The 26,920-nt window shown below is 44.1% G+C and overlaps 1 protein-coding gene across 1 annotated transcript in view; it reads left to right on the top strand.

Moving 5' to 3' along the window:
• Window positions 1-26,920, top strand: part of igdcc3 (immunoglobulin superfamily, DCC subclass, member 3) — a 217,182-nt gene that overhangs the window by 21,424 nt on the left and 168,838 nt on the right. The gene's annotated exons all lie outside the window — the stretch shown is intronic.

The following is a 26,920-nucleotide window of genomic DNA, read 5'->3' as shown; positions in this document are numbered from 1 at the left end:
TCTATCTATCTATCTATCTATCTATCTATCTATCTATCTATCTATCTATCTATCTATCTATCTATCTATCTATCTATCTATCTATCTAGTAAAGCAGTTCAGTAATTTAAAGTCACACAGTGAACTGTTACTTTTAAACACTTTTGACTCTTGTATTAGAAGAAATTCTCTATTGAAATACATGAGGTGGCCTTAAATGGAGCACGCTGGGCTTAAATGGTTCTGCCTTGAAGAACACTAAAAAAAAATGTAAGATATGCTCACAAAACTATGCATGGAGCCTAACTATAGTTTGCATCAAACATTACAGCAGTTACTACTGTGCACACATTCAGAAATATAAAGTTTTTGTTGTTGAATATTAGCATGTTTCACTGTAGTTCGCATGCATTTTGATGGGATGTACCATTTAAGCCCACCTGTAAAAAAAAAAAAAGTTTATTGTGCATTTATCTAAATATCAATGTTAAATGAATAACAAAATGCTTAATATTTGTAGCGTGTTTGCATGAGATCAGCTATGTTTGCTAGCTCATAAAACTAATCTTTCCATTTGAAGGGGAATCGTATAATTTGGCAAAATACTACTTATAAATCAAAAGCATTTACCTCTTATTTGACATAATATTAATATACTTACCAAAGATGTGTCTGAAAACTGCTGAAAATGAATGAAATCTGACAGGTTGTTTTGGCTGTCTTCTAGTCAGGGGTCCTGAGACTGTATACTTTTGGGCCGGACTAACTCAGCAATGGAAAATGTGATTTTTATGCAATAACAAATGTCATAGAAGTAACAAATCATTTGACTGGATGAAGTAATGGATGGCAAAATATATATTTTCATTTTTTTGCAAACTGACATCAAAGTTGAAAGTGGGGTTAATGGGTACACTTACCCTAATTGTGGCCAAGTTTCAACCGCTGTTGAACTGAGGTGGCGTTGAAGAATTTGGAGGTCGTACTCCAGAAACTCACTTCACTGTGGACATTGATGCTGGTGTTCCAGCAGTTTCCAGGTCATGACAGACCTGAGCCTTGGTGGTTCCTGGGTTGTTCTTGAATATTCTAGCCAATTTCTTCTCATCTGAGGGTGACAGTTTGGGTCTTCTTCCAGACCTTGGCAAAGTGATGACACATCAAAGTGATGGCACATGTGCCATCACTTTGCCAAATCTGAATTTGTTCTTTGGTGCATGATCTTCCCTGCACTGGTAACAGTGTGTCCCTCTCTTTCTTCCTCCTCCTCGACACTGTGTCTTTCTTTAATAAGGCAAGAAGATCAGGTTAGCCTCGGTGTTTGGGAGGCCTCCTTTTTATGACCGGATGACTGGATTTTATTTGAGTCTCCATACAGACTGGGTTTTATTTGAGGATGTTATACATAGTGTGAAGTCAGCTTTTGGGATTTTCTGCTTCCGTTATTAATAATTTTTGACGGATTATCACTGGAACCTGCTGGACAGTTCATGAATCTACATCCGTATCAAACAGTGAATATAATCTTTAAAGGCTACAGCCAGTGTAGGGTCTGTATGTAATAAATCACCTCAATGCCTATGCAGTATTTTTTCTAGAACAAAAATAAAGTACTGCACCTATAATCAATACTTCAATACACACAAGAGTAAACAATAATAAAAAGCGGGCTGATAAAGTTTAGTACAGATTCAATAATTTACAATTATTTACAATTAACTGCTTTATATTAAAAATACATCGCTCCTTATTTTTCATTTCCACTTTACCGTTCCAGGCTTGACTTACTCTGGAAAATGTATGCACATTCATTTTTTTAATAGATAGCAGTTCATGTGTGAGAAAAGCTGTATGTATGATTTATATGCATACACATGATTTAGAAACGACACCACAGATGATGTATCTTAGCTTTGTAATAATGATGGACAATAAGGTGCTTTTCAATAATTCATATGAAATATTGTATCACATACTGACACTGCAGCTTAATCGCAGCTCTGTAAATGTGTTTAATATCTCTGCTTGTGGAGGCATTTGAATATGTCAAAGTGAGGGTTGTTTTGTTTTTTTTTTTTTGGTGAAATTGCTTAGCTATTGTGTTCCTTGAAAACTCCTGGCATTTAGTTTTGCATTAACACATCCTCATGCTGACTCTACTGCTTTGTTTGAGTGCAATAAGCTCAGCCATCAGCACACTCACTGATTAAGGCATCAAGTTAAATTTTCTGTGATGTAGCACTGGATCATTAAAGTCTTGCTGCTTTAATGTTAAGTTCTCTGCTTTTTACCTACAGTATATTTTCACCCCTGTTTGTTTCTTTGTTTGTGAACAGCCTGGAGCCCACAATGTTTCATATATCATTATGAAATTTTTTACTGAAGGTTCATATCCTGATAGGCAAGATGTGATTCAGTTTTCAAGGTCATAAGTTAAGGGGCAAAGTCAGGAAAAATTTTGGAAATTTGGAAAAATCCCTATCTTTAACATTAAGTGAATTTTCAAAAATTCATAACTCTGTCAAAACAGATAAAAATGTCTTATATTTGACAGCCTTATGTAGGATGGTATCCTTTATCGACTAACAAAGTTTGATCTGGATCTGATCCGGATTACAGATTTTGTGGTCATTTAAATTTAACATTGAAAACCCCATTTAATATTTTTTTACATCATATCTTAATCAAACATGCTCCAATTACTCTCATATTTGAAAGTGAGGTGCAGCCTGACACTCACTATCACCTGACAAAGTTTGATTCAGATCTGATCTGAATTGTGGGTTTTTTGGACATTTTAATTTAACATTGAAAAATCCATTTGGTCTACGTTTTGCATTATATGTCAATCAAAAGTGCCTCAATCACTCTCATTTGTGACAATGAAGTGCACACTGGCACTCTCAATTAATAGACTAGGTTTGATCTGCATCTGATCCGTATTGCGGATTTAGTGGATGTTTGATTTTAACATTGAAAAGTCCTTTTGATCTATATTTTGTATTCTATTTTAGCTTATGACAACTGACTTCTAACAGGACTTTGACCTTGAAAATTTATTCAAAGGTAAAATTTTGTGGAATTGGAAACTAGTGTTGGCGGAGGGTTGCGGTCTACGAGCGCAGTGCTCTAGTTTCTCATGCTTCATTTATAACATGCATACACATACATACATACATACACAGAGGCTATCTGTGTGTTTTTTGTTTCTCTCTATACCTGATTTTCTTGTATATTAGGGATGAAATGGTTACCACTTTCACAGTAAACCACTATAAATTTCCCAAAAGTTACATTTCAATTTTTAACCTTTTTAAACTGTTGATAACAGTGTTAGAAACTCATGTTAAACCCCCTACAGCCCAGCACCATCATAGTTCACATGCAGTAGTGGGCACAGTTCAGCTAATCCAATAGCAGATAATTATCAAAGCTAATGTTTTGCTATCAGATTAGTTTTCAGATAAGTTTTAAACCATCATCGGACCAATTATCTTCTGATAAATTTAGTTCTGATAACTTTCAGTCCGATAACATTGTCTTTGCTGGTAAAGTTTAACGGTCTAAAACGTTTGTAAACCCTAAAATCAAACATTTTAGTCCGTTTGTTGTGTGTCTATAGCCACAAAGCAGAGTGACTGCCTGTCGCTTGCTGATGACATCATTAAGCACAAAATGTGATTGGCCGGTCAACGCAGGGAGCATTGTGGGTATTGTAGTTCAGGTTCACTTTGCACGTTGCAGTGGTTAATGTGCTTGGTTTCAGTTCAGAAGGCTCCAGGTTCAAATCCCACCCCTGCCAAATTTCTCCGTGTAATGTGGAGTTGCGCCAGGAAGGGCATCCAGCATAAAACTTGTGCCAGTTCAACATGCAGATCCACCTTGGATTTGCTGTGGCGACCCCGAGTGCAAACAAGGGAGCAGCCGAAGGGACTTACTAATGAGTCGTCCACTGGACACAAAAACAAAACAGACTCATTTTAACATTATTTTATTTTATTTCTTTGTGGCTGTAATTTAATCACCAAGACTCGGTGGGGGAGAGGAGCTCTCGCGGTGCAGCTGTGTGCACAGAGTAGGGCTGCCACAACTAGTGGACTAGTCACGACAATGCCGACTAATAAAACCGTCGACAACTAATTTATTAGTCGACGAGTCATTTATTTTATTTAAGTCTTTGTTTTTCTCTCAATTCATAGTTTTAGGCAGCGAGCTTGCCGTCATTTGAATGTTCAAACTTGGATAAGACGGCCGATTAAAACTGGCCGTCTTGTTCAGCTGTCGGTGTGTGTGTGTGCGTGCGTGCGCATGGAGTCAACTCGCTGCAGACTGCGAATGGAGGCACGAGACGTTACATTCTGCTTAGAACCATCAGTGCACGTGAGACAGCGAGCACGGAGCAGAGAGAGAGAGGATTTTAACCCGAGTGAACATGTAAAAAAAACAAACAAAAAAAAAACACGTGAAACTGGCTTTACTTTTCTCTGTATTTTCTCTACCGGTGTTTTTCTGATGGCACCGACCTGTTCACACCATGTGCACACCGTACACTGAATTTATGAGATCATGAGATGAAATAAACGGTCAAATATCCTTAACAAAATCCTTAAAAAATGAGAATATATAAATAAACTGAGGAAAAATTATGCATTCTTGGGTTAAAAAACCCTGCTGTGGAGAAGCTGCAGTGATGTTCAGAGGCACAGATCACAAAAAGCAGGTGAGAACTCTGAACTTTAACAGCTGTTATTTTCCAAAGGTATGTATTTTTTCAATCTTAAGCTTAATGTAGTGTTCAAGCACAAAACGTGACTGATGAGGAGAAAAAAATGACTTCATCACACTAAAATGAACTGGAGTCAGAATAAAAATACAAGCTGCTGATTTTTGTTATTTTTCAAAGTTATTAGAAGCTGCAGCTATATGTTTTATTCATTTCAAAGTGAGTTACATCTAATTTTTTCTGATTTATTTATACAAAAAATACGGGGAGTCAAATCAGCCTGCATTGTTCTGTTCAGTTTATATCAAAGTTTTCCTGCACTTCTGTGTATTTTTTCCTTCTTCATAAGAGTTTGGTGTTTGCATTTGCTCCACAAAGTTTTAAAACACAATAAAATGTTCACACTTTTCTTTATAGTAGTTCTGTAATTTCAGAAATGCAACAGAAACAACCACAAATCAGAAAAAGTTGGGACTATAAGTAAAATGAAGATAAAAATAAAAATGTTGCACTATTCTCAGTTTCTCCACTCACAGAAGTCAAACATTCTTCCAGAATTGTGTCTTGGTGGCTTCCCTCACTTGTCTCCTTCCAGCATGGACATTTAGTTTTTGAGAACTGCCTGTTGTGTGGGCCGCCAGAAGAGGAGGTACTGCTGGCCCACCACCAGAGGGCGCCCTGCCTGGAGTGCGGGCTCCAGGCACCAGAGGGCGCAGCCGCCTCACAGGAGCAGCCAGGGTGACAGCTGTCACGCATCACCTGCAACAGCTGTTACCAATCAGCAGGGATACATCAGCAGGACGACGTCTCCACCTCTTTGCCGAGATATCGTTCTACCTGGAAGGTAATATTCTCAGCTGACTGCTTGACAGTAACCTTTTGTGATTTTTGTGAGTGATAACAGACCTTTTTTCCGACGAGAGGTGGAGGTAGCTTTCCTGCCGTGCGGATTACTGGGTGCAAACGTGCCCACCTTTAATTGTGTTTTGTTCCTCGCCAGCAGTACCAGGTCCGACACGCGGAGGCAGTGGCCACCTGGGAATTCGGGACTTGGCGGCTCCAGTATTCCCGGGGTCTGGTGGCGGAGGAAATCGTGTGGTTCCGGTTCTGCTTTGGACAGGTGTCTCCTATCTTCGAGCCTGCCCACACGACACCTTTGTGAATTGATTCTGATCTATTGTTGTAATCTGTTGTATTTGTTGTGCACATTCACAACAGTAAAGTGTTGTTATTTGACCTACTCCACTGTCCGTTCCTTTGCGCCCCCTGTTGTGGGTCCGTGTACCGACACTTTCCCAACAGGATATCTCGGCCAGCGTCATGGATCCCGAGGGGCGTCAACCGGCTGTTGAACGGCCAATGGAAGAACAGGGCGCACAGGCGTCCGCAGGAGGAATGATCGGTGAGTTGCAGCGGATCCTCACCGCTTTCACGGCTCGGTTGGATTTAATGACCGAGCAGAACGTCCTCCTTAACCGCAGGGTGGAGGCTCTCGCCGCGCAGGTGGAAGCGCGCCCTCAGGGCGCTGCTGCGGCTCTCCCTCCTGTCGACCCTGTGCGTAACAGTGACGTTCCACAGGTCGTTCAACGACCCCTCCCACCTTCCCCGGAAGCATACATAAGCCCTCCAGAGCCGTACGGAGGTTGTGTGGAGACGTGCGCGGACTTTCTTATGCAGTGTTCGCTCGTCTTCGCACAACGTCCCGTCATGTACGCGACTGATGCTAGTAAGATAGCTTATGTCATTAATCTGCTTCGCGGCAAGGCACGCGCTTGGGCTACAGCGCTTTGGGAGCAAAATTCACGGCTCCTTCTGATATATGATGGGTTTGTGAGGGAGTTCAGAACAGTGTTCGATCACCCAAATAGAGGAGAGACCGCTTCAGCCGTGCTGCTGTCAATGAGACAGGGGCGCCGGAGCGCAGCTGCTTATGCAGTCGACTTCCGCATCGCGGCTGTGAGGTCCGGCTGGAATAACACTGCCCTCCGTGCCGCCTTCGTAAACGGACTGTCGTTGGTCCTGAAGGAGCTCCTGGTGGCCAAGGACGAGCCGCGGGATTTAGACAGGCTTATTGATCTCGTTATACGATTAGACAATCGGTTAGAGGAACGCCGTCGGGAGCGAGGCGAAGGACGTGACCGGATACGCGCCGCCCCTCTCCCTTCCGGGTTCGAAAAGGGGCCGCCCTCCCCACGCTCCACAGCCGCAGCGCTTTGTGGGGCAACAGCTCCCCCTGGTGACGTTGTTAGGGAAACGCACAGGGCCAAAATGGGGAGGCTGATCCGTGGAGAGTGTTTTCTCTGCAGCTCAACAGAGCACACACAGAGAGACTGCCCCAAACGGCCAAAACGTCAACACTCACCCTTAGAGACTGGGCTAAGGGGGGGTCAAGACATTCAAGTGAGACACACACAAATTGCCACACGACTCCCAGTCACAATCCTGAGCGGGGATTTAACCCTTCAAGCCCGAGCACTGGTGGACACGGGGTCAGAAGGGAATCTGCTAGACAGCAGATGGGCAAAGGAGGTAGGGCTCCCTCTGGTGGCGCTTCCTTCGCCATTGCAGGTGCGGGCACTAGATGGCACCCTCCTCCCTTTACTCACACACAAGACACAACCAGTAACTCTGGTGGTGTCTGGAAACCACCGGGAGGAGATTGAGTTTTTTGTAACTTCTTCTACCTCCCGCGTGATTTTGGGCATCCCATGGATGTTAAAACACAATCCCCGGATCGATTGGCCGTCTGGGGTGGTGGTTCAGTGGAGCGAAACCTGCCATCGGGTGTGTTTAGGATCCTCGGTTCCTCCCGGTTTCCAGGCTAAGGAGGAGGTCAAAGTCCCTCCCAATCTGACGGCAGTGCCGGTTGAGTACCACGATCTTGTTGATGTCTTCAGCAAGGATCTGGCACTCACCCTTCCCCCGCACCGTCCATACGATTGTGCCATTGATTTGGTTCCAGGCGCTGAGTTCCCGTCCAGCAGGCTGTACAACCTCTCACGACCTGAGCGCGAATCAATGGAGACCTACATCCGGGACTCATTAGCTGCCGGGCTGATCCGGAACTCCACCTCCCCGATGGGGGCAGGTTTTTTTTTTGTGGGCAAGAAAGATGGCGGACTTCGTCCATGTATTGATTACAGGGGGCTGAATGAGATTACGGTTCGCAACCAATACCCGTTGCCATTATTAGATTCCGTGTTCACCCCCCTGCATGGAGCCAAAATCTTTACTAAGCTGGATCTTAGAAATGCGTATCACCTGGTTCGGATCCGGAAGGGAGACGAATGGAAGACGGCATTCAACATCCCATTAGGTCACTTTGAGTACCTGGTCATGCCGTTCGGCCTCACAAACGCCCCCGCGACATTCCAAGCATTGGTTAATGATGTCTTGCGGGATTTCCTGCACCGATTCGTCTTCGTATATCTAGACGATATACTCATCTTTTCTCCGGATCCTGAGACTCATGTCCGGCATGTACGTCAGGTCCTGCAGCGGTTGTTGGAGAACCGCTGTTTGTGAAGGGCGAGAAGTGTGAGTTTCACCGCACATCTTTGTCCTTCCTGGGGTTTATCATCTCCCCCAACTCCGTCGCTCCTGATCCGGCCAAGGTTGCGGCGGTGAGAGACTGGCCCCAACCCACTAGCCGTAGGAAGTTGCAACAGTTCCTCGGCTTTGCAAATTTCTATAGGAGGTTCATTAAGGGCTACAGTCAGGTAGTTAGCCCCCTGACAGCCCTGACCTCACCAAAAGTCCCCTTCACCTGGTCGGATCGTTGCGATGCCGCGTTCAAGGAGTTGAAACGGCGCTTCTCGTCTGCACCCGTTCTGGTGCAGCCCGATCCTAGTCGCCAGTTAGTGGTTGAAGTGGACGCCTTGGACTCAGGGATAGGAGCCGTGCTTTCCCAGAGCGGGAAGACCGATAAGGTCCTTCACCCGTGTGCCTATTTTTCCCGCAGGTTGACCCCGGCCGAACGGAACTATGACGTCGGCAATCGAGAACTCCTTGCGGTGAAAGAGGCTCTTGAAGAGTGGAGACATCTGTTGGAGGGAACGTAAGTGCCATTCACGGTTTTCACTGACCACCGGAACCTGGAGTATATCAGGACCGCCAAGCGGCTGAACCCCAGGCAAGCCCGCTGGTCACTGTTCTTCGGCCGTTTTGACTTCCGGATCACCTACCGTCCCGGGACCAAGAACCAGAGATCGGATGCCTTGTCCCGGGTACATGAAGATGAAGTCAAAGCGGAGTTGTCGGATCCACCGGAACCCATCATCCCGGAGTCCACTATCGTGGCCACCCTCACCTGGGACGTAGAGAGAACCGTCCGGGAGGCCCTGGCACGAAGCCCGGACCCCGGAACTGGGCCGAAGAACAAACTATACGTCCCACCAGAAGCTAGGGCTGCAGTCCTGGACTTCTGTCACGGCTCCAAGCTCTCTTGTCATCCAGGGGTGCGAAGAACCGTGGCAGTTGTCCGGCAGCGCTTCTGGTGGGCGTCCCTAGAGGCCGACGTCCGGGATTATATCCAGGCCTGCACCACCTGCGCCAGGGGCAAGGCTGACCATCGCCGGGCATCAGGTTTACTCCAGCCGCTGCCCGTGCCTCATCGCCCCTGGTCCCACATCGGCCTGGATTTTGTCACGGGCCTCCCGCCGTCCCAGGGTAACACCACCATCCTCATGATAGTGGACCGATTCTCCAAGGCGGCCCACTTCGTGGCCCTCCCGAAGCTCCCAACAGCCCAGGAGACAGCAGACCTCCTGGTCCACCACGTCGTCCGGCTGCATGGGATTCCAACAGACATCGTCTCCGATCGCGGTCCCCAGTTCTCCTCGCAAGTCTGGAGGAGCTTCTGCCGGGAACTGGGGGCCACGGTGAGTCTCTCGTCCGGGTACCACCCTCAGACCAACGGGCAAGCAGAACGGGTAAACCAGGAGGTGGAGCAGGCCTTGCGCTGCGTGACTGCCGCACACCCGGCGGCCTGGAGTACCCATTTGGCCTGGATTGAGTATGCCCATAACAGCCAGGTGTCTTCAGCCACCGGCCTCTCCCCTTTTGAGGTATGTCTGGGGTATCAGCCCCCGTTGTTTCCGGTGGTTGAGGGAGAGGTCGGTGTGCCCTCGGTCCAGGCCCACCTGCGGATGTGCCGTCGGGTGTGGCGTGCCGCCCGTTCTGCTTTGCTAAAGGCCCAGACGAGGGCAAAAGCCCATGCAGACCGTCGGCGGACCCCGGCCCCTGCGTATCGGCCTGGGCAGGAGGTGTGGTTATCCACAAAGGACATCCCCCTCCAAGTGGACTCCCCCAAGTTACAGGACCGTTACATCGGCCCATTCAAGATCCTGAAGGTCATCAGTCCAGCCGCAGTGAGGCTTCGGCTGCCGGCCTCACTGCGGATCCATCCTGTGTTTCATGTGTCCCGGATTAAATCTCATCACTCCTCACCCCTCTGTACTCCGGGTCCGGCGCCGCCTCCTGCCCGGATCATCGATGGCGAGCAGGCTTGGACTGTACGCCGGCTTTTGGATGTCCGTAGGATGGGCCGGGGCTTCCAGTATTTGGTGGACTGGGAGGGGTACGGCCCCGAAGAACGCTCCTGGGTGAAGAGGAGCTTCATCCTGGACCCGGCCCTCCTGGCCGATTTCTACCGCCGCCACCCGGACAAGCCTGGTCGGGCGCCAGGAGGCGCCCATTGAGGGGGGGGTCCTGTTGTGCGGGCCGCCAGAAGAGGAGGTACTGCTGGCCCACCACCAGAGGGCGCCCTGCCTGGAGTGCGGGCTCCAGGCACCAGAGGGCGCAGCCGCCTCACAGGAGCAGCCAGGGTGACAGCTGTCACGCATCACCTGCAACAGCTGTTACCAATCAGCAGGGATACATCAGCAGGACGACGTCTCCACCTCTTTGCCGAGATATCGTTCTACCTGGAAGGTAATATTCTCAGCTGACTGCTTGACAGTAACCTTTTGTGATTTTTGTGAGTGATAACAGACCTTTTTTCCGACGAGAGGTGGAGGTAGCTTTCCTGCCGTGCGGATTACTGGGTGCAAACGCGCCCACCTTTAATTGTGTTTTTGTTCCTCGCCAGCAGTACCAGGTCCGACACGCGGAGGCAGTGGCCACCTGGGAATTCGGGACTTGGCGGCTCCAGTATTCCCGGGGTCTGGTGGCGGAGGAAATCATGTGGTTCCGGTTCTGCTTTGGACAGGTGTCTCCTATCTTCGAGCCTGCCCACACGACACCTTTGTGAATTGATTCTGATCTATTGTTGTAATCTGTTGTATTTGTTGTGCACATTCACAACAGTAAAGTGTTGTTATTTGACCTACTCCATTGTCCGTTCCTTTGCGCCCCCTGTTGTGGGTCCGTGTACCGACACTTTCCCAACACTGCCTACCTGACACAGATTTACTATAAAGTACCACACTGTTTGTATTTCTGAATGATTGATATAAATGAAGTCTAAGAAATAGTCACTGATTTGGAAATGTTCATGTTTTCATCCCGACGTTTCTCGGAAAATGCTGCAGGTCTTAATTTAGGAAATTATGATCTGACTAGTCGACTAATCGCAAAAATAATTGTTGACTAGTTGACTATCAAAATAGTCGTTTGTGGCAGCCCTAATACAGAGGGAGTGACTTTTCATCACGTTTTGACACTGTTTTGGATTTTAAAAAGGACACTTTATGTGGATTATTTATTCAGATGAATCCCACTGAAACTAACAGGTAAGAATTTATATTTACTATGTGTATTTTACTCTGCCAATCAATGCATTAATGGATGTATTTCGGTTGTTTAAGCCGCAGGGTTCAAAGCGTGTGAAAAAAGCAGCAGCTTTTAGTGTGTAAATGACGGTGTATCTAATACCGAGATGAACGGTGACTTCTAATACTGTGTTTTACTGCTTTTGAAAGATGATGACAGTGTTTGGGGTTTTATTTTTTTATTCATTCATTTCTTGTGCGTTCTTTTGTGTTTGTGATCCTTGAATTTACCCAGCAGCCCCTGCGGCGCTTAAGGTGAAACTGATTTATTAGAAGCTGACAAATCAATACTAAAAGTTATCCGTTATCTGTAATAAAGATACATTTTTGGGGCAGTTTATCGGTTTATCGGTCGTTATAAAAGATAACTTTTCAGTCATCTGATTAATGGTTATCAAAGCTAACTTTTTGATTAGCTGTGCCCACCACTGTTCAGATGGCACCACACAAAAGACCCAACCTGTGACCCAATTCAAAGGGACTTAAGCTGGGACTGTGCGCTGTGTGTCTGTTGAATATAACTCTATGATATCACAGCAGTTATGTTCCGTTGTGCAGTTTTGGGTCTATTCGAAATCCCCCAGAGATATTGTGTCATGTCAGCTAAGCTAGTAAAACCCTTCGGCTGCTTCCTTGTTTGCACTCGGGATCACCCAGCAGATCCATGTTGAATTGGCACAACGCCGGATGCCCTATCTAACACAACTCCACATTACATGCAGAAATGTGGCAGGGGTGGGTTTGAACCGGGAACCTTCTGCACTGAAACCAAGCGCATGTGTCAGCTAAGCTAAGTGTACTTTATAATGAAGTTCTTTTAGCTGTTATGATAATATAATTCCATTACATTATCATATTCATGATATTATTCATATTATCATAATCACAATTACTGCAGAAATTTTCATTGCTAAGCTTGCTTAGCATGACATTAGTATCTTCTTCTTATAATGTTAATGGAGGTAGGGAAATCTGGTGGTGCATTACTGCCAACAACTGGACAAGACGATTTACTGCAGACTGACAAAGCAAAAAAAATGAATGCTACATTAAAAATGTTCAAGTAAAACTACAAAAGTATTAGTATGAAAATATACTTAAAGTACAAAATTGTTATTTTTATTATTATTATTGCTCCTACTGTTATTCTTTATTGCACTTTGTCTTACGATGTTCTGGTCTCTTTCACTTTACTCTCTTCAGTGGCAGTGTGCAAAGCAAATCCTGTTCTAATAAAATGAAAATAAAATTAAATTGTTTTGAATTAGTTTGTCTCGCTGAGTTATCTGATTTATACTGTGTGATGTATTTGACGACCCAGGTGGCACACAACAAGTTGTATTTGCAACTTACTTACTAATTTGGCTCTGTTGTACACACACACACACACACACACACACACACACACACACACACACACACACACACACACACACACACACACACACACACACACACACACACACACACACACACACACACACACACACACACATGCGTGTCTCATCTATAAATTAAAACATTTTGGATGCACAGCATTCCTCTGTGGGCATGCTGAGACACTGTGCTACAGGTTTTATCCATTTTCCACTCTTCCACACTGGACTGATCTGACTTTTTAGAGTCTTATATGTTCTGTAACACTGTGACTCACCGATGCATGCTCACAGTCTGTGCAGACAGCTTACTGCTGTGCTGTTGTGGCCAATACAGCTTTTCCACTCAGTGGGATAGGAAGGCCAGCACCAGTCACAGTGAAAAATCACTCAAACCCAGTGTCAGCTGCTGTCAAACACATGCAACCTTTCAAGGCCTCCCTATAGATCCTTTCTTTCAAAGGTCTGCATGCACTCTGCAGTTTAATATCACAGAAAAGTCACCACTGAGACAACTTCACTGGATGTCTGTATTTGTTTGAATAACAACAGAAAAAAATCCATTCTTTAACTCATCATTCAAAAAGGTGAACGGAACACAGTATATTTAGGTCCTTAAGTATTCAGACAGTAACAAAATCTTTTGTATTTTTGCCTCCGTGCACCACCACAGTGCAGTTCAATTAAAACAATCATGATGTGCTTTTCGTGTAGACTTTCAGCTTTAACCATTTAGCCACTTTTAGACATAGTTCGTCTAATTTCAGGGGACATAAGAAAGTGAACAAGTAAGTGTTCTTACACATCTTCACTTTTACAGCCAGTTTAACACACGGAGCAAACAACGTGCCGCAGTAAACAGCCAACTGAGTCAAGTGTAGGAAAGTTTGAAGCCAGAAAGTTTCTGTCTCTGTTTTGTTGCTTTTCTGTTTCTTCTGTTTAAGAAATTCTTGTACAATCTGTAAAAACTTGTAACTGTTAGAATGGCCTAAGCAGTGGGTCACCCCTCTGAGGCTGGTCTGCTTGAGGTTTCTTCCTCATTATGACCAGAGGGAGTTTTTCCTTCCCACTGCCACCTGTGTGATTAGAAAGGTTAGACCTTAATCATGTCAGACGCCTTGAGGCAGCGTTGTTGTGACTTGGCGTTATACGAATAAAATAAATTGAACTGAAGTCGAAATTGGGGCGAATGTGAGGCATAATTGTAAAGGGCTTTGAGCGTCTGATACAGATGGAAAAGCGCTATATAAATGCAGTCCATTTACCATTTAAGTGAAAGTTTTGAAGAGTACATGGACTTGGTTTCAAAGCCTAATTCCACAGCTCCCGTGTTGGAAGATTTCAGACTGAAATGAAATGGGCAAAGAGAACCTAACACAAATGAACCGATATGTTGACTATGCTTGAAAACGGTGGAAGCAAAAACTGGGAATACAACCAACCTGAATATGCACTTTAAACATCACCATCCCATCCAGTTTTCTCAGCTGGGAACAAAAACTGCACATGGATGTGGACAGATCCCCCTCCTCCTCCCCAACAGTTTGCTATTCCAGATGCATTTGCCCGACAACACAAATATAAACAAGACAGCGTAAAATATTGCACACTCATAAACAATGTTACACAATGTATAATAGGGCAACGCAGTCTCATATGGATCCCAACGTGATATCGCGGGATTTGACCACATCCGGGGACAGCCGAAACAAACACGGCAGAGAATCCACGGGCGGAGTGTGGGAGTTTCAGCACAAACCATTCAGCACGGCTCGGTAAACTTAAAAGCATAATCGCTGTCACCTAGCAGACCTGCTGGTTTAAGATGAGACGGTTTAAAATGGTTTCCACTGAAAACCCCCATCCTCTGAATGGTTTTTGTGTTGACACTCCCACACTCCGCCAGGGGATTAGTCTGTTCGTACAAACAGCATCAGTTCTAATGGGAAAATGGTGCACTGTTTTGTTTTCGGCTGCAATCACCGGAGCAGTCACGAAAAGTGCAGGTTTTTTCGGTTCCCAGTGGAGACGGCAAGAAGAGGCAAATGGGAGAGGTTACATCAGCAAATGTTAGCTTACACAGCTAACCGGAATAGCTCTGTTCTCTCACCTGCGCATCCACCTCGACATGTTTGAGCTCCGGGTCATAAACAAACTGCAACACATTTCCACCACATCGTTACTTTTTCTTTGCATTTTTACTTTGTTTGCATGTTATTTGCCCAAAAACGCAGGCAAAGTGCTGTGTTTCTGTCCCCGGAAATAGAGAAATGATGTCATGTGCGTTATATTTTACCCCTTTAGCGCCCGCCCTCAAATGAGGCTGCCCTGCCCAATTAAAGAGATGCAGCCATTCAACCAGCGTTTGAAAGGATGGCCTTCCATCATTGTGCTGTATCATTATTTCAGTGGCATGAAATGGTCTTAAAATAATGTCAACAATATTGCGATATTATCAATTATTGTGATATTTTCTTAACCAATATATAGTACTGCAAAATTTGTTATTGTGACAGGCCTACTTTGCAGCAGATACTAAAGAGTTTATCATGGTTGGTCATGTTTAGGCAGGACTTGCTTCTTACTTCCTTTCCAGCTTTTCTCTTTGACCTACATTGATCACAAAGGAACTCATACATTACACAAGGTCACATTCTGACCCCTGTCTTCTTAATCTTTGCTTGTGGTAAGCATAAGAGGTATTGAAATAATTATGGTTCCAATATATATATATATGCAGTGACTCACAACATATGACCTTGTGGACATTTTTTAAACTTTCAGTTTTTCCTGTCATGCATGAAATATGCCTCCAAGGCAACAAGTCAGATGACTGTGGCTTCTACAGAAGTGCTCGATGTGATGGCTGAATGTTTTTGTCTGTCTTAGGGATCTGGCTTTTCCAAGGTATATCACAAAAACCTGATATATTTCTCCTTTTTTGAAAGTGGTCATACCACTGTTCTGCCAGAGCTGTTATTGCTTAGCTATCTTGATGGATTACTTGAGAAAGGTTTTCTTATTTCCACATGAAATTGATATATGATGAATATCCTCTGTGACAACAGTGACGTATCATTCACAACTAAACAAATCTCAACCGGCTAATCTCAGCCTTCACTGTCAAAGATCTGCTTGTATGGCTTTACTGATATTGTTCTGAGCATTGTAATAAATCACTTGGACCACTTGTCTCCCTGTTCATCTAATGACATTTAAAAGTATAAATTGTGCAACAAGAAACAAGGTATTGAAGTCCATGTTCATTCACTAGTCTACCAAGTTGTGACAGTTCTTTATGGAAATAGGAGAACACGGTGAAATAAATGAAGTTCTCTGAGGAGAGAGATTTGCAAAGAAAGATGACCAAAATGAACTGAAAATAAGCTTGATCAAAAAATATGTTGCTCCTTCAAGAGGTAATGTTGTGAGATAACAGATGATAATGTGCACATGTGAACAAACCGTGACCCGAAAGAACATAGTAAGTGAAAGAGCTGATTCTGTAAAAGCATGACTGAAGTTTGTCCAGTCTGGGAGCATGCGCTGGTGTCAGCCTTTGCCGCATCATAACACCAAGGAACTACACTGGGTCCTGGATAGAAACCACCCAGGCAGACAGTCAGTCCATCCCCATGTTTCTAAACTATTATTGTCTTCTGCAGCCAGGTGAAGCATGGGTGTCCCCTTGGCCTTCTCCAGCCACTGGGGTTCTCTGCATATGCACAGAGAAACATGCTACATGTCCAGAATGTTGTAGCTAACTGAGCAGCACGGTGGCCTAGTGATTAGCACTGTTGCCTCACAGCAAGGAGGTCATGGGATCGATTCCCATCTGTGGCCTTTCTGTGTGGAGTTTGCATGTTCTCCCCGTGTTTGCTTGGGATTCTCCAGGTGCTCCGGCTTCCTCCCACATCTACAGACATGCAGGTTAGGTGAATTGGACCTTTGTAACTGCCCAGGTCTCCCTTGTAAAAGAGACCTTGATCTAAATGGGACTAACCTGGTTAAATAAAAGTTAAATAAACAATGCAAATGATGCTTCTCATCTTAGCCTTCCTAAATAACCACTCGTTTGATTCACATTCATTACAGCGGTACCCAACAAAATTTGTTTTGCAAATTTTAGTGTGACCATGAAATTCAGTCTGCTCAACCATCAACAGAATATCTTTCTTAGATTCCAAGGTGTGGAGTTATTGTTCATAAGAGATTAATTTGAATGGGAAAGGGCTTATGAATCCTAAATTAAACAGTGATTTATTTTCTTTAAGTTGCCCCAATTGCTCAAGGTCACCACAGCACAGCCGCATTGAGATAGATCAGATGCCATTCCTGCCTCAACTCCAGTACTACATCGTGTATGTGTACAGAATTAAGGGGCATAGGGGAAAAACCCCAGGTTAATCATACAAATCACAATTTTTCCCCAGTGTAAAACTTCACACACTCCGTCCCAACTTCCAGATTCTTGGAGCACCTCTCGAGAATCATCACTCTATTACTCAGACTTGTGACAGCTGTTTTAATTCAGTAATATACATAAGGCCTTGTTTGTATGTAAATGTGTCCTTGTGGGGTTTGATCACTCACTTACATCAAGTGTATGTCATGAGGCATGTAGTATTTTGGATGAACTATTTTCAGCTTGTTCAGTACAGAACTGCAAGCAGCAGGGGTGGCAGCCAAGTGGTTAATGGGCTTGGTTTCAGTTCAGAAGGCTCCGGGTTCAAATCCCACCCTTGTCACATTTCTCCATGTAATGTGGAGTTGCGTCAGGAAGGGCATCCGGTGTAAAACCTGTGCCAATTCAACATGCAGATCCACCTTGGATTTGCTGTGGTGACCCCAAGTACAAACAAGGGAGCAGCTGAAGGGACTTACTTTTACTCAGTACAGAACTGCAAGCAAGTGATGACCTTGTGAAGATGTGTTACTCGTAATTATGTTTGTTTTGGGGTCCTTTCTATTAGAGTGCTTGTTAATGTGTTTGATACCTTGGAGCTAATTGGTGGAGTACAGACTTGCCTGAATGTGATGCAATGGGAGGTGTGATTCCTGAAAGCCTTTTGTAGCTTTACCAGCGCATAGAGCTCACATCTTCCTATCCACGCTACCCTCTTATATAAATTGCTTAACGACCGCTTGTGTGAGCTCACTGTCGGGGTCTGGTGTATGACGGACTCCCTGTTGCCCTTTTAAATCATCAGTCAGTGCAGGAAACACATTTTGTTCTCCCCGCTAAATGCTATCTCTTTGATGCTGAGCTTCTCGCACTCCGTCTTTCTTTCTCCTTCTCTATCCTCACTTTCTCTAGGACCTCCTCATTAGCTTAGGCTCAGGAAGCTTTTCATCATTTGGATGAATGACAAGCTTGGTGCAGCGGACCTACCGCGGCTTCCGCCCCTCCCCCACAGCATGCCCACATCGCCAGGCAACACAAAACAAAAACTCCCTCTCTTGCAAAATAGCTTGCGATCAATTGGAATGATTTGCTTTTGTCTGTTTGTCTGGAATTAATTGGGAAGGGTTGATGCTTTGTTTGGAAATAAATTAGTTTTTTGTTGTTGTTTTTGCGAGTTATTCACATTTAAAGAATGCTACTGACCTCAGACCCTACTGGAAAGGATTTGGAAACACATAATGAAACATAATGAGAAGACAGCAACTCAAATTGCAGTAAATAAAAGAGATTAACACCTGCACATGGCACATTTCTTCTGCTTTAGAGGCTGTTTTTTTTTTTTTTTCTTTTGTTATAATTGTGCTAGCTTTGTAACGGCTGGGCTGCTGAATAAGACTTTAATGAAAATGGACCCAGGAGGCTGAACAGATGAACTGGGAGAAGATGGAGGATGCCTGTAAAAGTGTCAGTTTTTACTCATGCCCCTTGTTTTACGTGACTTTCTCTCAAGGGCGCAAATGTAAATAAGTGTGGCAGACGTGCTAACCAGACAATCAACAATAAACTACACGAGTAGCCGTGGCTAGATTGAGAGAGTACAGCCTAAAAAGCTGTGTGGGAAGCCCTTCGCTCGCCGCTAATCAGGCGGCGACTTATGTGACTGATTTATGGGGAGCGCTTGTTTGTGTCTGTGAGAATGTCTGTGCGTGTGCATGTGTTCGGAGGCCCGGTGGCAGCCCTCCGTCGAGCCTCCGACCTTTATATCCACACCCCTTTCATGGCCTCCTGCACGGGTGAGTGCCGAAGCGCCATCCCTACATATCCTTGTAGCTCCTCTTTGTCTGTTAGCCAAACCCCGCCCAGGTCTGTCCCCCGTCCTCTCCGCACCTCTCTACCCACTCCGCACAAAGCAAGTTATTTCTCTGTCACGACCGGCACGTTACAAAGGGAAGGGGCTTTTTAATTTTTTATTGTTTTGGACATTCGCGCCACATCTCCTAGCGGTTTGTTTAATGGTTGTATGATTTTCGCTGATGCATGAGTGTACTATGCTGGCATTTATTTATGTATTTATTATCTTCTGGTTGTAAACAGGATGGTAATTACTGTAGCACTCCCCTTGATATTCTTCTCTCATTAATATTTCTTAATGAAAACCACATCATACACGCGCACAGGGACGCGCTCTGCGATTCTGCTGTTTCCTCTTCTGGGCAGGTATGTGGGCTGATGTTAAAGCAGAGCGTTCCCTCCCGCTGTGTGGTCAGCGCCCCCTCCATCTGTCTGCCAGGATGTCATAAGGATGAAGGAAGAAAAGGGCTTTTTTTCCTGTACAGATGGGGCGGGCTGAAGCAATGAGAGCCCTGACCTCTGCTGTAATTGCACTTGAACATGGTTTATTACTGTACATCCAGACGGCGCACCTTTAGCATTGTGATCGGCTTCATAGATCTGGTTCTGTTTGTTTTTCTGCCTGGTTTTGTATGAATAACAGCAGAGACAAACCGTGCTTCTGCCACTGTCTCTTTCTTCCATGTGTGTAAAGAGGCTGCCTTAAGTGGGTTGCTTTTTTCTTCATCGGGGAACTTGAATAAACTTTAACGCTGAAAGTCTAATGAACAGTTTTGCATTTTACTTACCAAGGTCTGAGTAAATCCACCTCTCCTGGGTGACAGTATGCATATGCTTTATTTTTTAAAAATGATATGCTTTTAGTGTTTCTTCTGTAAATGTACAGGGCTCACAGGCCGCCAGGCCAATAACAGCATAAATATGCCACAAATACTTTTTAATAACACCTGAATCACTAAAGAAATAATTTTTAAAAATACCAAAATATCAATTAATTTAGACATCAGTTGCTCACATCAGGAAGATTAAGTGCAGCAATGAATTATGTTCACTGTGTTCATGATGTGTTGTTAGTGGAAAGTTCACAGGTTGCACAGTGTGTTTTATGAATTCATTCATTTTCTGTCACTTATCCAGGTTTGGGTCATAGAGGCAGTAGACCAAGCAGCTCTTCCCACACTTCCCTATCCAAGTCCTCTAACTCGTCATGGGGGATCCCAAGGTGTTCCCGAGCCAGCTGGAAAATATAATCCCTCCAGTCGCCCCTGCTATAGACTGGTGGCCTGCCCAGGGTGCACCCTGCCTCTCGCTCAATGACTGTTTGGACAGGCTCCTCCCCCTACACCCACATGTCCAGAAACAAGAAAAAAGCAAGCTTAGTGTGCTGCTGAATGCGACTGAGTGCAATGTGGTCACAATTCACTTTTTGGAGCTCACCACACTGGCTCTTCTGTTTAACTCGTTTTAGTTATGTTTAACTTGTTGTGTATTTTATTTGTATATACGAGGTCTATTAGAAAAGTATCCGACCTTATTATTTTTTTCAAAAACCATATGGATTTGAATCACGTGTGATTACATCAGACATGCTTGAACCCTCGTGGGCATGTGAGAGTTTTTTTCACGTCTGTCGGTTACGTCATTCGTCTGTGGGCAGTCTCTGAGTGAGGAGCTGCCCACCCTCTTGTTGATTTTTTCATTGTTTAGGAATGGCTCAGAGACTGCTGCTTTGTTTGATCAAAATTTTTTCAAAACTGTAAGGCACAACTGAGTGGACACCATTCGATAAATTCAGCTGGTTTTCGGTAAAAATTTTAACGGCTGATGAGAGATTTTGGTCTGGTAGTGTCGCCGTAAGGACGGCCCACGGTGCCTGACGGCGATCTGCGCTTCGAGGCAGCAGCGTCTCACCGTTTCAAGTTGAAAACTTCCACATTTCAGGCTCTGTTGACCCAATAAGTCATCAGAGAACAGAGAACTTTCAGAAGAAGTCGGCATGAGGAGTTTATTCGGACATTCCATTGTTAACGGTCATTTTGTAATGAAAGAACGTGCGGGCAGAGTCGCATGTCGGGCCGGATCCGACCGTGGGGGGTCGCGACAGGAAAAACACCTCCGTTGGAAACCTTAACGGGCAAGTTGGAACATGCCCAAGCTGTTAAACAATTTCTCAGTTACTCACTTGTTGAAAGCCATCAAAAGCCGCCTGAATTTTACAAATGGTTTTCAACACGGAGGTGTTTTTCCTGTCGCGGCGCACACAGATTCGCCGAGTCGTCACGGAAACGACTTGGCGAATTTGCACGCACGTCTTTCATTAAAAAATGTCCTTAAACAGTGGAATGTCCGCATAAAGTCCTCATGCCGGCCTCTTCTGAATCTTCTCTGTTCTCTCACGATGTCCTGGGTCAACAGAGCCTTAAATTAGGATGTTTTCAGCTCGAAACAGGCCGACGACAGCGCCTGGAAGCGGGACCACATCTCACTCAAGGCCTGCCCACAGGGAAATGACGTCACCGACACGCGTGAAAAAACTCACGCATGCACACGAGGGTTCAAGCATGATTGGTGTAATCGCACGTCATTCAAATCCATATAGTTTTTTTTTTAAATAAACAGGTAGGATACTTTTCTGATAGACCTCGTATTTTGCATATCTTTTGAATGAACAAATGATTTATTCCGCACAGAAATTCAGCACACAAAACTCCTTATAAAAAAAGATTGTACGGTAGCACATGTGGCCGAAAGGGTGTAGGCAGAAACAAAAGCTTATATAGACCCACCCCTTTTACCATATATGTGTGTATATATATATATATATATATATATACACTCAACAAAAATATAAACGCAACACTTTTGGTTTTGCTCCCATTTTGTATGAGATTAACTCAACGATCTAAAACTTTTTCCACATACACAATATCACCATTTCCCTCAAATACTGTGCACAAACCAGTCTAAATCTGTGATATTGAGCACTTCTCCTTTGCTGAGATAATCCATCCCACCTCACAGGTGTGCCATATCAAGATGCTGATTAGTGCACAGGTGTGCCTTAGACTGCCCACAATAAAAGGCCACTCTGAAAGGTGCAGTTTTGTTTTATTGGGGGGGATACCAGTCAGTATCTGGTGTGACCACCATTTGCCTCATGCAGTGCAACACATCTCCTTCGCATCATCCGTGAAGAGAACACCTCTCCAACGTGCCAAACGGCAGCAAATGTGAGCATTTGCCCACTCAAATCGGTTACAACGACGAACTGGAGTCAGGTCGAGACCCCGATGAGGACGACGAGCATGCAGATGAGCTTCCCTGAGACAGTTTCTGACAGTTTGTGCAGAAATTCTTTGGTTATGCAAACCGATTGTTCCAGTAGCTGTCTGAGTGGCTGGTCTCAGACGATCTTGGAGGTGAACATGCTGGATGTGAAGGTCCTGGGCTGGTGTGGTTACACGTGGTCTGCGGTTGTGAGGCTGGTTGGATGTACTGCCAAATTCTCTGAAACGCCTTTGGAGACGGCTTATGGTAGAGAAATGAACATTCAATACACGAGCAACAGTTCTGGTTGACATTCCTGCTGTCAGCATGCCAATTGCACGCTCCCTCAAATCTTGCGACATCTGTGGCATTGTGCTGTGTGATAAAACTGCACCTTTCAGAGTGGCCTTTTATTGTGGGCAGTCTAAGGCACACCTGTGCACTAATCATGGTGTCTAATCAGCATCTTGATATGGCACACCTGTGAGGTGGGATGGATTATCTCAACAAAGGAGAAGTGCTCACTATCACAGATTCAGACTGGTTTGTGAACAATATTTGAGAGAAATGGTAATATTGTATATGTGGAAAAAGTTTTAGATCTTTGAGTTCATCTCATACAAAATGGGAGCAAAACCAAAAGTGTTGCGTTTATATTTTTGTTGAGTGTATATATATATATATACACGGTGGATTAGTGGTTAGCACTGTTGCCTCACAGCGAGAAGGTCGTGGGTTCAGTTCCCGTGGCCTTTCTGTGTGGAGTTTGCATGTTCTCCCCATGTGTGCTTGGGTTTCCTCCGGGTGCTCCGGTTTCCTCCCATATCCAAAGACATGCGGGTTAGGTGGATTGGAGTCTTTAAATTGTCTTTAAATAGGTGTGTGTGTGGGTGTGTCTGTGTTTGTTTGTCTGTTTGTGGCCCTGCAGCAGACTGGCATCCTGTCCTGGGTGTACCCCGCCTTGTGCTCTATGACTGCTGGGATAGGCTCCAGCCCCCCGCAACCCTTAATTGGACTAAGCAGTACAATATCCTTGAGTACGGAATTTCATTCCTTTCATGTATTACATGCTTGGAATGACAATAACTGAACCTTGATCTTGGATAAATGATTAATTTAGTTGGCTGAACTGTTCTCTGGAACATACTGAAAATTTGTTTGGCCCTTAATAAGATTTTGGACATCATAGCTGGTCTTTACACACAGGCAGCACATCTGACATCTTCACAGTGAATATGGGTGTTCATCAGGGATGTTTTCTGGCACCCATTCTGTTCAGTGCTTTCATGGACTGGTTGTTGGATAGGGTTGTGGAAACCAGTGGTTCCTTGTGACGAAAGGTTTACACACTTTTATGCTGTGTACATATGTACAACGCTGTGATCAATGTCGAATCAATGGATACTGTGATTGCAGCACTTGTGAAGCTGAGTGAGGAACCAGAGCAGCGTTTTCCCTAAAGGCAGAAGCCGGCTGTGTCGGGATTTATGTCACGTAAAGTCAATGGCTGTTATATCTGACAACTACCAAAAATTTGTGATTTTGTCCTGTAGCCTGTGTGTGTGTGCGCGTGATGCCTATGTTCCTCACTCTGTCCGTAATGTCCTGAAAGATTATTGGACAACTATGTTCCAGCTGCTTTTGTCTTATCTTGTCTGTGTACTTTTGCAAACATCACACGGCTTCACAGAATTAGAAGCAGTGATTATACCTTGAAGCACTCTTTGGAATCTTCAAAGCACGCTTTAAAGGTTTGAATAAAACTTTGAATCAAAGTTTTATGAGCTAACTAATAGAATAGAATAGAATAGAATAATTCTTTATTGTCCACCAATGTGGAAAATTGTCTTCGGCTCACCGGCACAAAAAAGACGACACTAAAATACAAACATAGTCATACAAACACACGAATAAAACAAAGATAAGATACATAAAATACATGGAAGTAAAGGAAGAAGTAGAATAAGACCTAGTAAGATAAATAAAACGTAAAATAAGATCTAATAAAATCAAATAAAACAGAAGTAAAGCAGTTCAGGTTTTATTTGTGGAGTGGTCACTTTTTTGAGTTCATTATGGCGACGGCATTTGGTATAAAAGATTTTTTAAAAGAACCTTTGGCCAGAGGAGCTCTGTAGCGCCTCCCAGACTTCAAGAGCTCAAACTGACAGGACAGAGGATGAGAGCTGTCTGCCAGGACTCTCGGATCTTTCCTTCTCATCCTGTCAGTGTAAATGTGGGCCAGAGGCTTCTGGGGTTTCCCCACAATTTTCCCCACCATTTTTACAATTCTATTTAATTTGTCCTTACATTTACAACTCAAGTGACCAAACCAAACACAAAGATGAAATGTTAAAATACTCTCAATATGTGCAGAATACACAAGCTCTAAAATCTGCGGATTAACACCAAGACAACTCAGTCTTCTAAGAAGACTGAATCGCTGTGAGCATTTCTTAAAGATAAAATCAGTGTTTTCAGAGAAGCTCAAGTGACTGTCAAGAACTGTACCAAGATATTTAAAAGTTTCCACTGTTTCAACAAGCTGGCCATCGAGTGAAACTGGCTGTACGGTCAGTTCTTGCTTTGTGTGAAAAACAAGCTCCTTTGTCTTAGACACATTGATTTCCAGCTGGCTGTCGAGACACCAAGCTTCAAGAGCCTTATAGTACAGCGGCAAAGCACCAAAATCATGCATTTTTGGAAGAAAGCACGAAAATGGGTACAGACGTTTTATGGGGTCTGTAGATCATGAAAAAAATAGATACACATAATATTGCCCACCTGGAGGCTGCCATATTGGAATCCAAGATGGCTGCCATTTGTAATCATTTTCTGCTCATAACTCCTTAACTAAGGCACCTACAACAACCATTCTTTGATCCATCCCCATATTTTCAGGGCTAGGGAACCTAATGGAATCATTCCAATTACCTGAGATGTCAGCAATATTGGAATCCAAGATGGCCACCATTTGAATCGGTTTTTATCTCAGAACTCCTTCAGTAAACCACACAGAAGAACCGATCCTTGACCTATCCCTGTGTTTTCAGGTCTAGGGAATCTAATGCCCCATCACTTTCAATTACTTTCAGTTTACATATCGGTCATATTGGAATCCAAGATGGACACCATTTTTTGCTAGTATTAAGACAAGTAACATCAAAGATGGTGTTTGTGTTAGTGTTAAATGTTTCCATGAGGCTTTTGGGAAATGGAATACTGGGGGAAATGTCATGTGAAAAGATTACTAATAACCGATGTCTGTTTCAGATGTGAAAGTCATTAACACTGACACCACACCACCTTTAACATCATAAACTTTGTCAAAGAAGACTTAACTTACTATAACCTTCCCTGGTTCTTCTAGGTGCCTTAATTAAGCAGTTATGAGCAAAAACATGATTACAAATCGTGGCCATCTTGGATTCCAATATGGCGGCCTCCAGGGGGCGGTAACACTTGTATCTATTTTTTTTCTTGATCTATAGACCCAAAAGAACCTCCATACTCATTTTCATGCTTTCTTCCAAAAATGCATGATTCTGGTGAAAGTTTGATCTTAGCTGCTGTACTATTAGTCTGAGCGAGATAGGAAGCTTCACAGGCCGACTAGGGCCATGTCATCCGCGTATTTAATCAGTTTAAAGTTTGTGTCATTAACTGCAAATTTGTTTGTAAAAAGAGAGAAGAGTAGAGGTGAAAGAACGCTACCCTGTGGGCAGCCAGTGCTTATGATGGGCTCTCCTGACAGAATGTTGTTAGCACAAACCCTTTGAGGGTGACAAGAAAGAAAGTCTCTGATCCAGAGCATCAGGCCCTTTTCAACATTTAAATCAGCTTTTTGAGATCATTATTCTATTCTATTCTATTTCAGAGTGACTTTCCTCTGCTAAATTCAAAACAAGAAGGTATGGAGTAATACTAAGCTATGATACTTGGATATTGATTGATAAAGTGAGCTATCAGGGTAATTAATGTTAACTAACAATGTCTGTGTTGGCAGACGTCTGTGTTTAAACGGTGCTGCTTACTGGGCAACGCCTGATGATGTAGTTGGGCAGTGTCATCACAGTAACATTTTAAAGCATTTCTGTCTTTAATTTAATTTAATCTTTATTTTACCAGGTTATTCCCATTGAGATCAAGATCTCTTTTGCAAGAGAGACCTGGACAATTCTAAAGTTTCCAATTCGCCTAACCTGCATGTCTTTAAATGTGGGAGGAAACCGGAGCACCCGGAGGAAACCCACGCAACCACGGGGGGAACATGCAAACTCCACACAGAAAGGCCACAGATGGGAATCGAACCCATAGCCTTCTTGCTGTGAGGTAACAGTGCAAACCATTAATCCACCGTGCTGTCTGTCTTGTGACTGCATTATCCTAACAAAGTAATCATAACACACTAAAGGGCACCCTGAACACCTTAAAACATACACTATTAGTCTTATCCGACAGATGAGGTTAATACTGTGTGAGTGTGTGTGTGTGTGTGTGTGTGTGTGTGTGTGTGTGTGTGTGTGTGTGTGTGTGTGTGTGTGTGTGG

This window comes from Thalassophryne amazonica, chromosome 2, assembly GCF_902500255.1.
Source record: "Thalassophryne amazonica chromosome 2, fThaAma1.1, whole genome shotgun sequence".
Classification (NCBI taxonomy): Eukaryota; Metazoa; Chordata; class Actinopteri; order Batrachoidiformes; family Batrachoididae; genus Thalassophryne; species Thalassophryne amazonica.
Note: the sequence above shows the minus strand (reverse complement) of the source record. Positions and strands in the feature narration are given on the sequence as shown.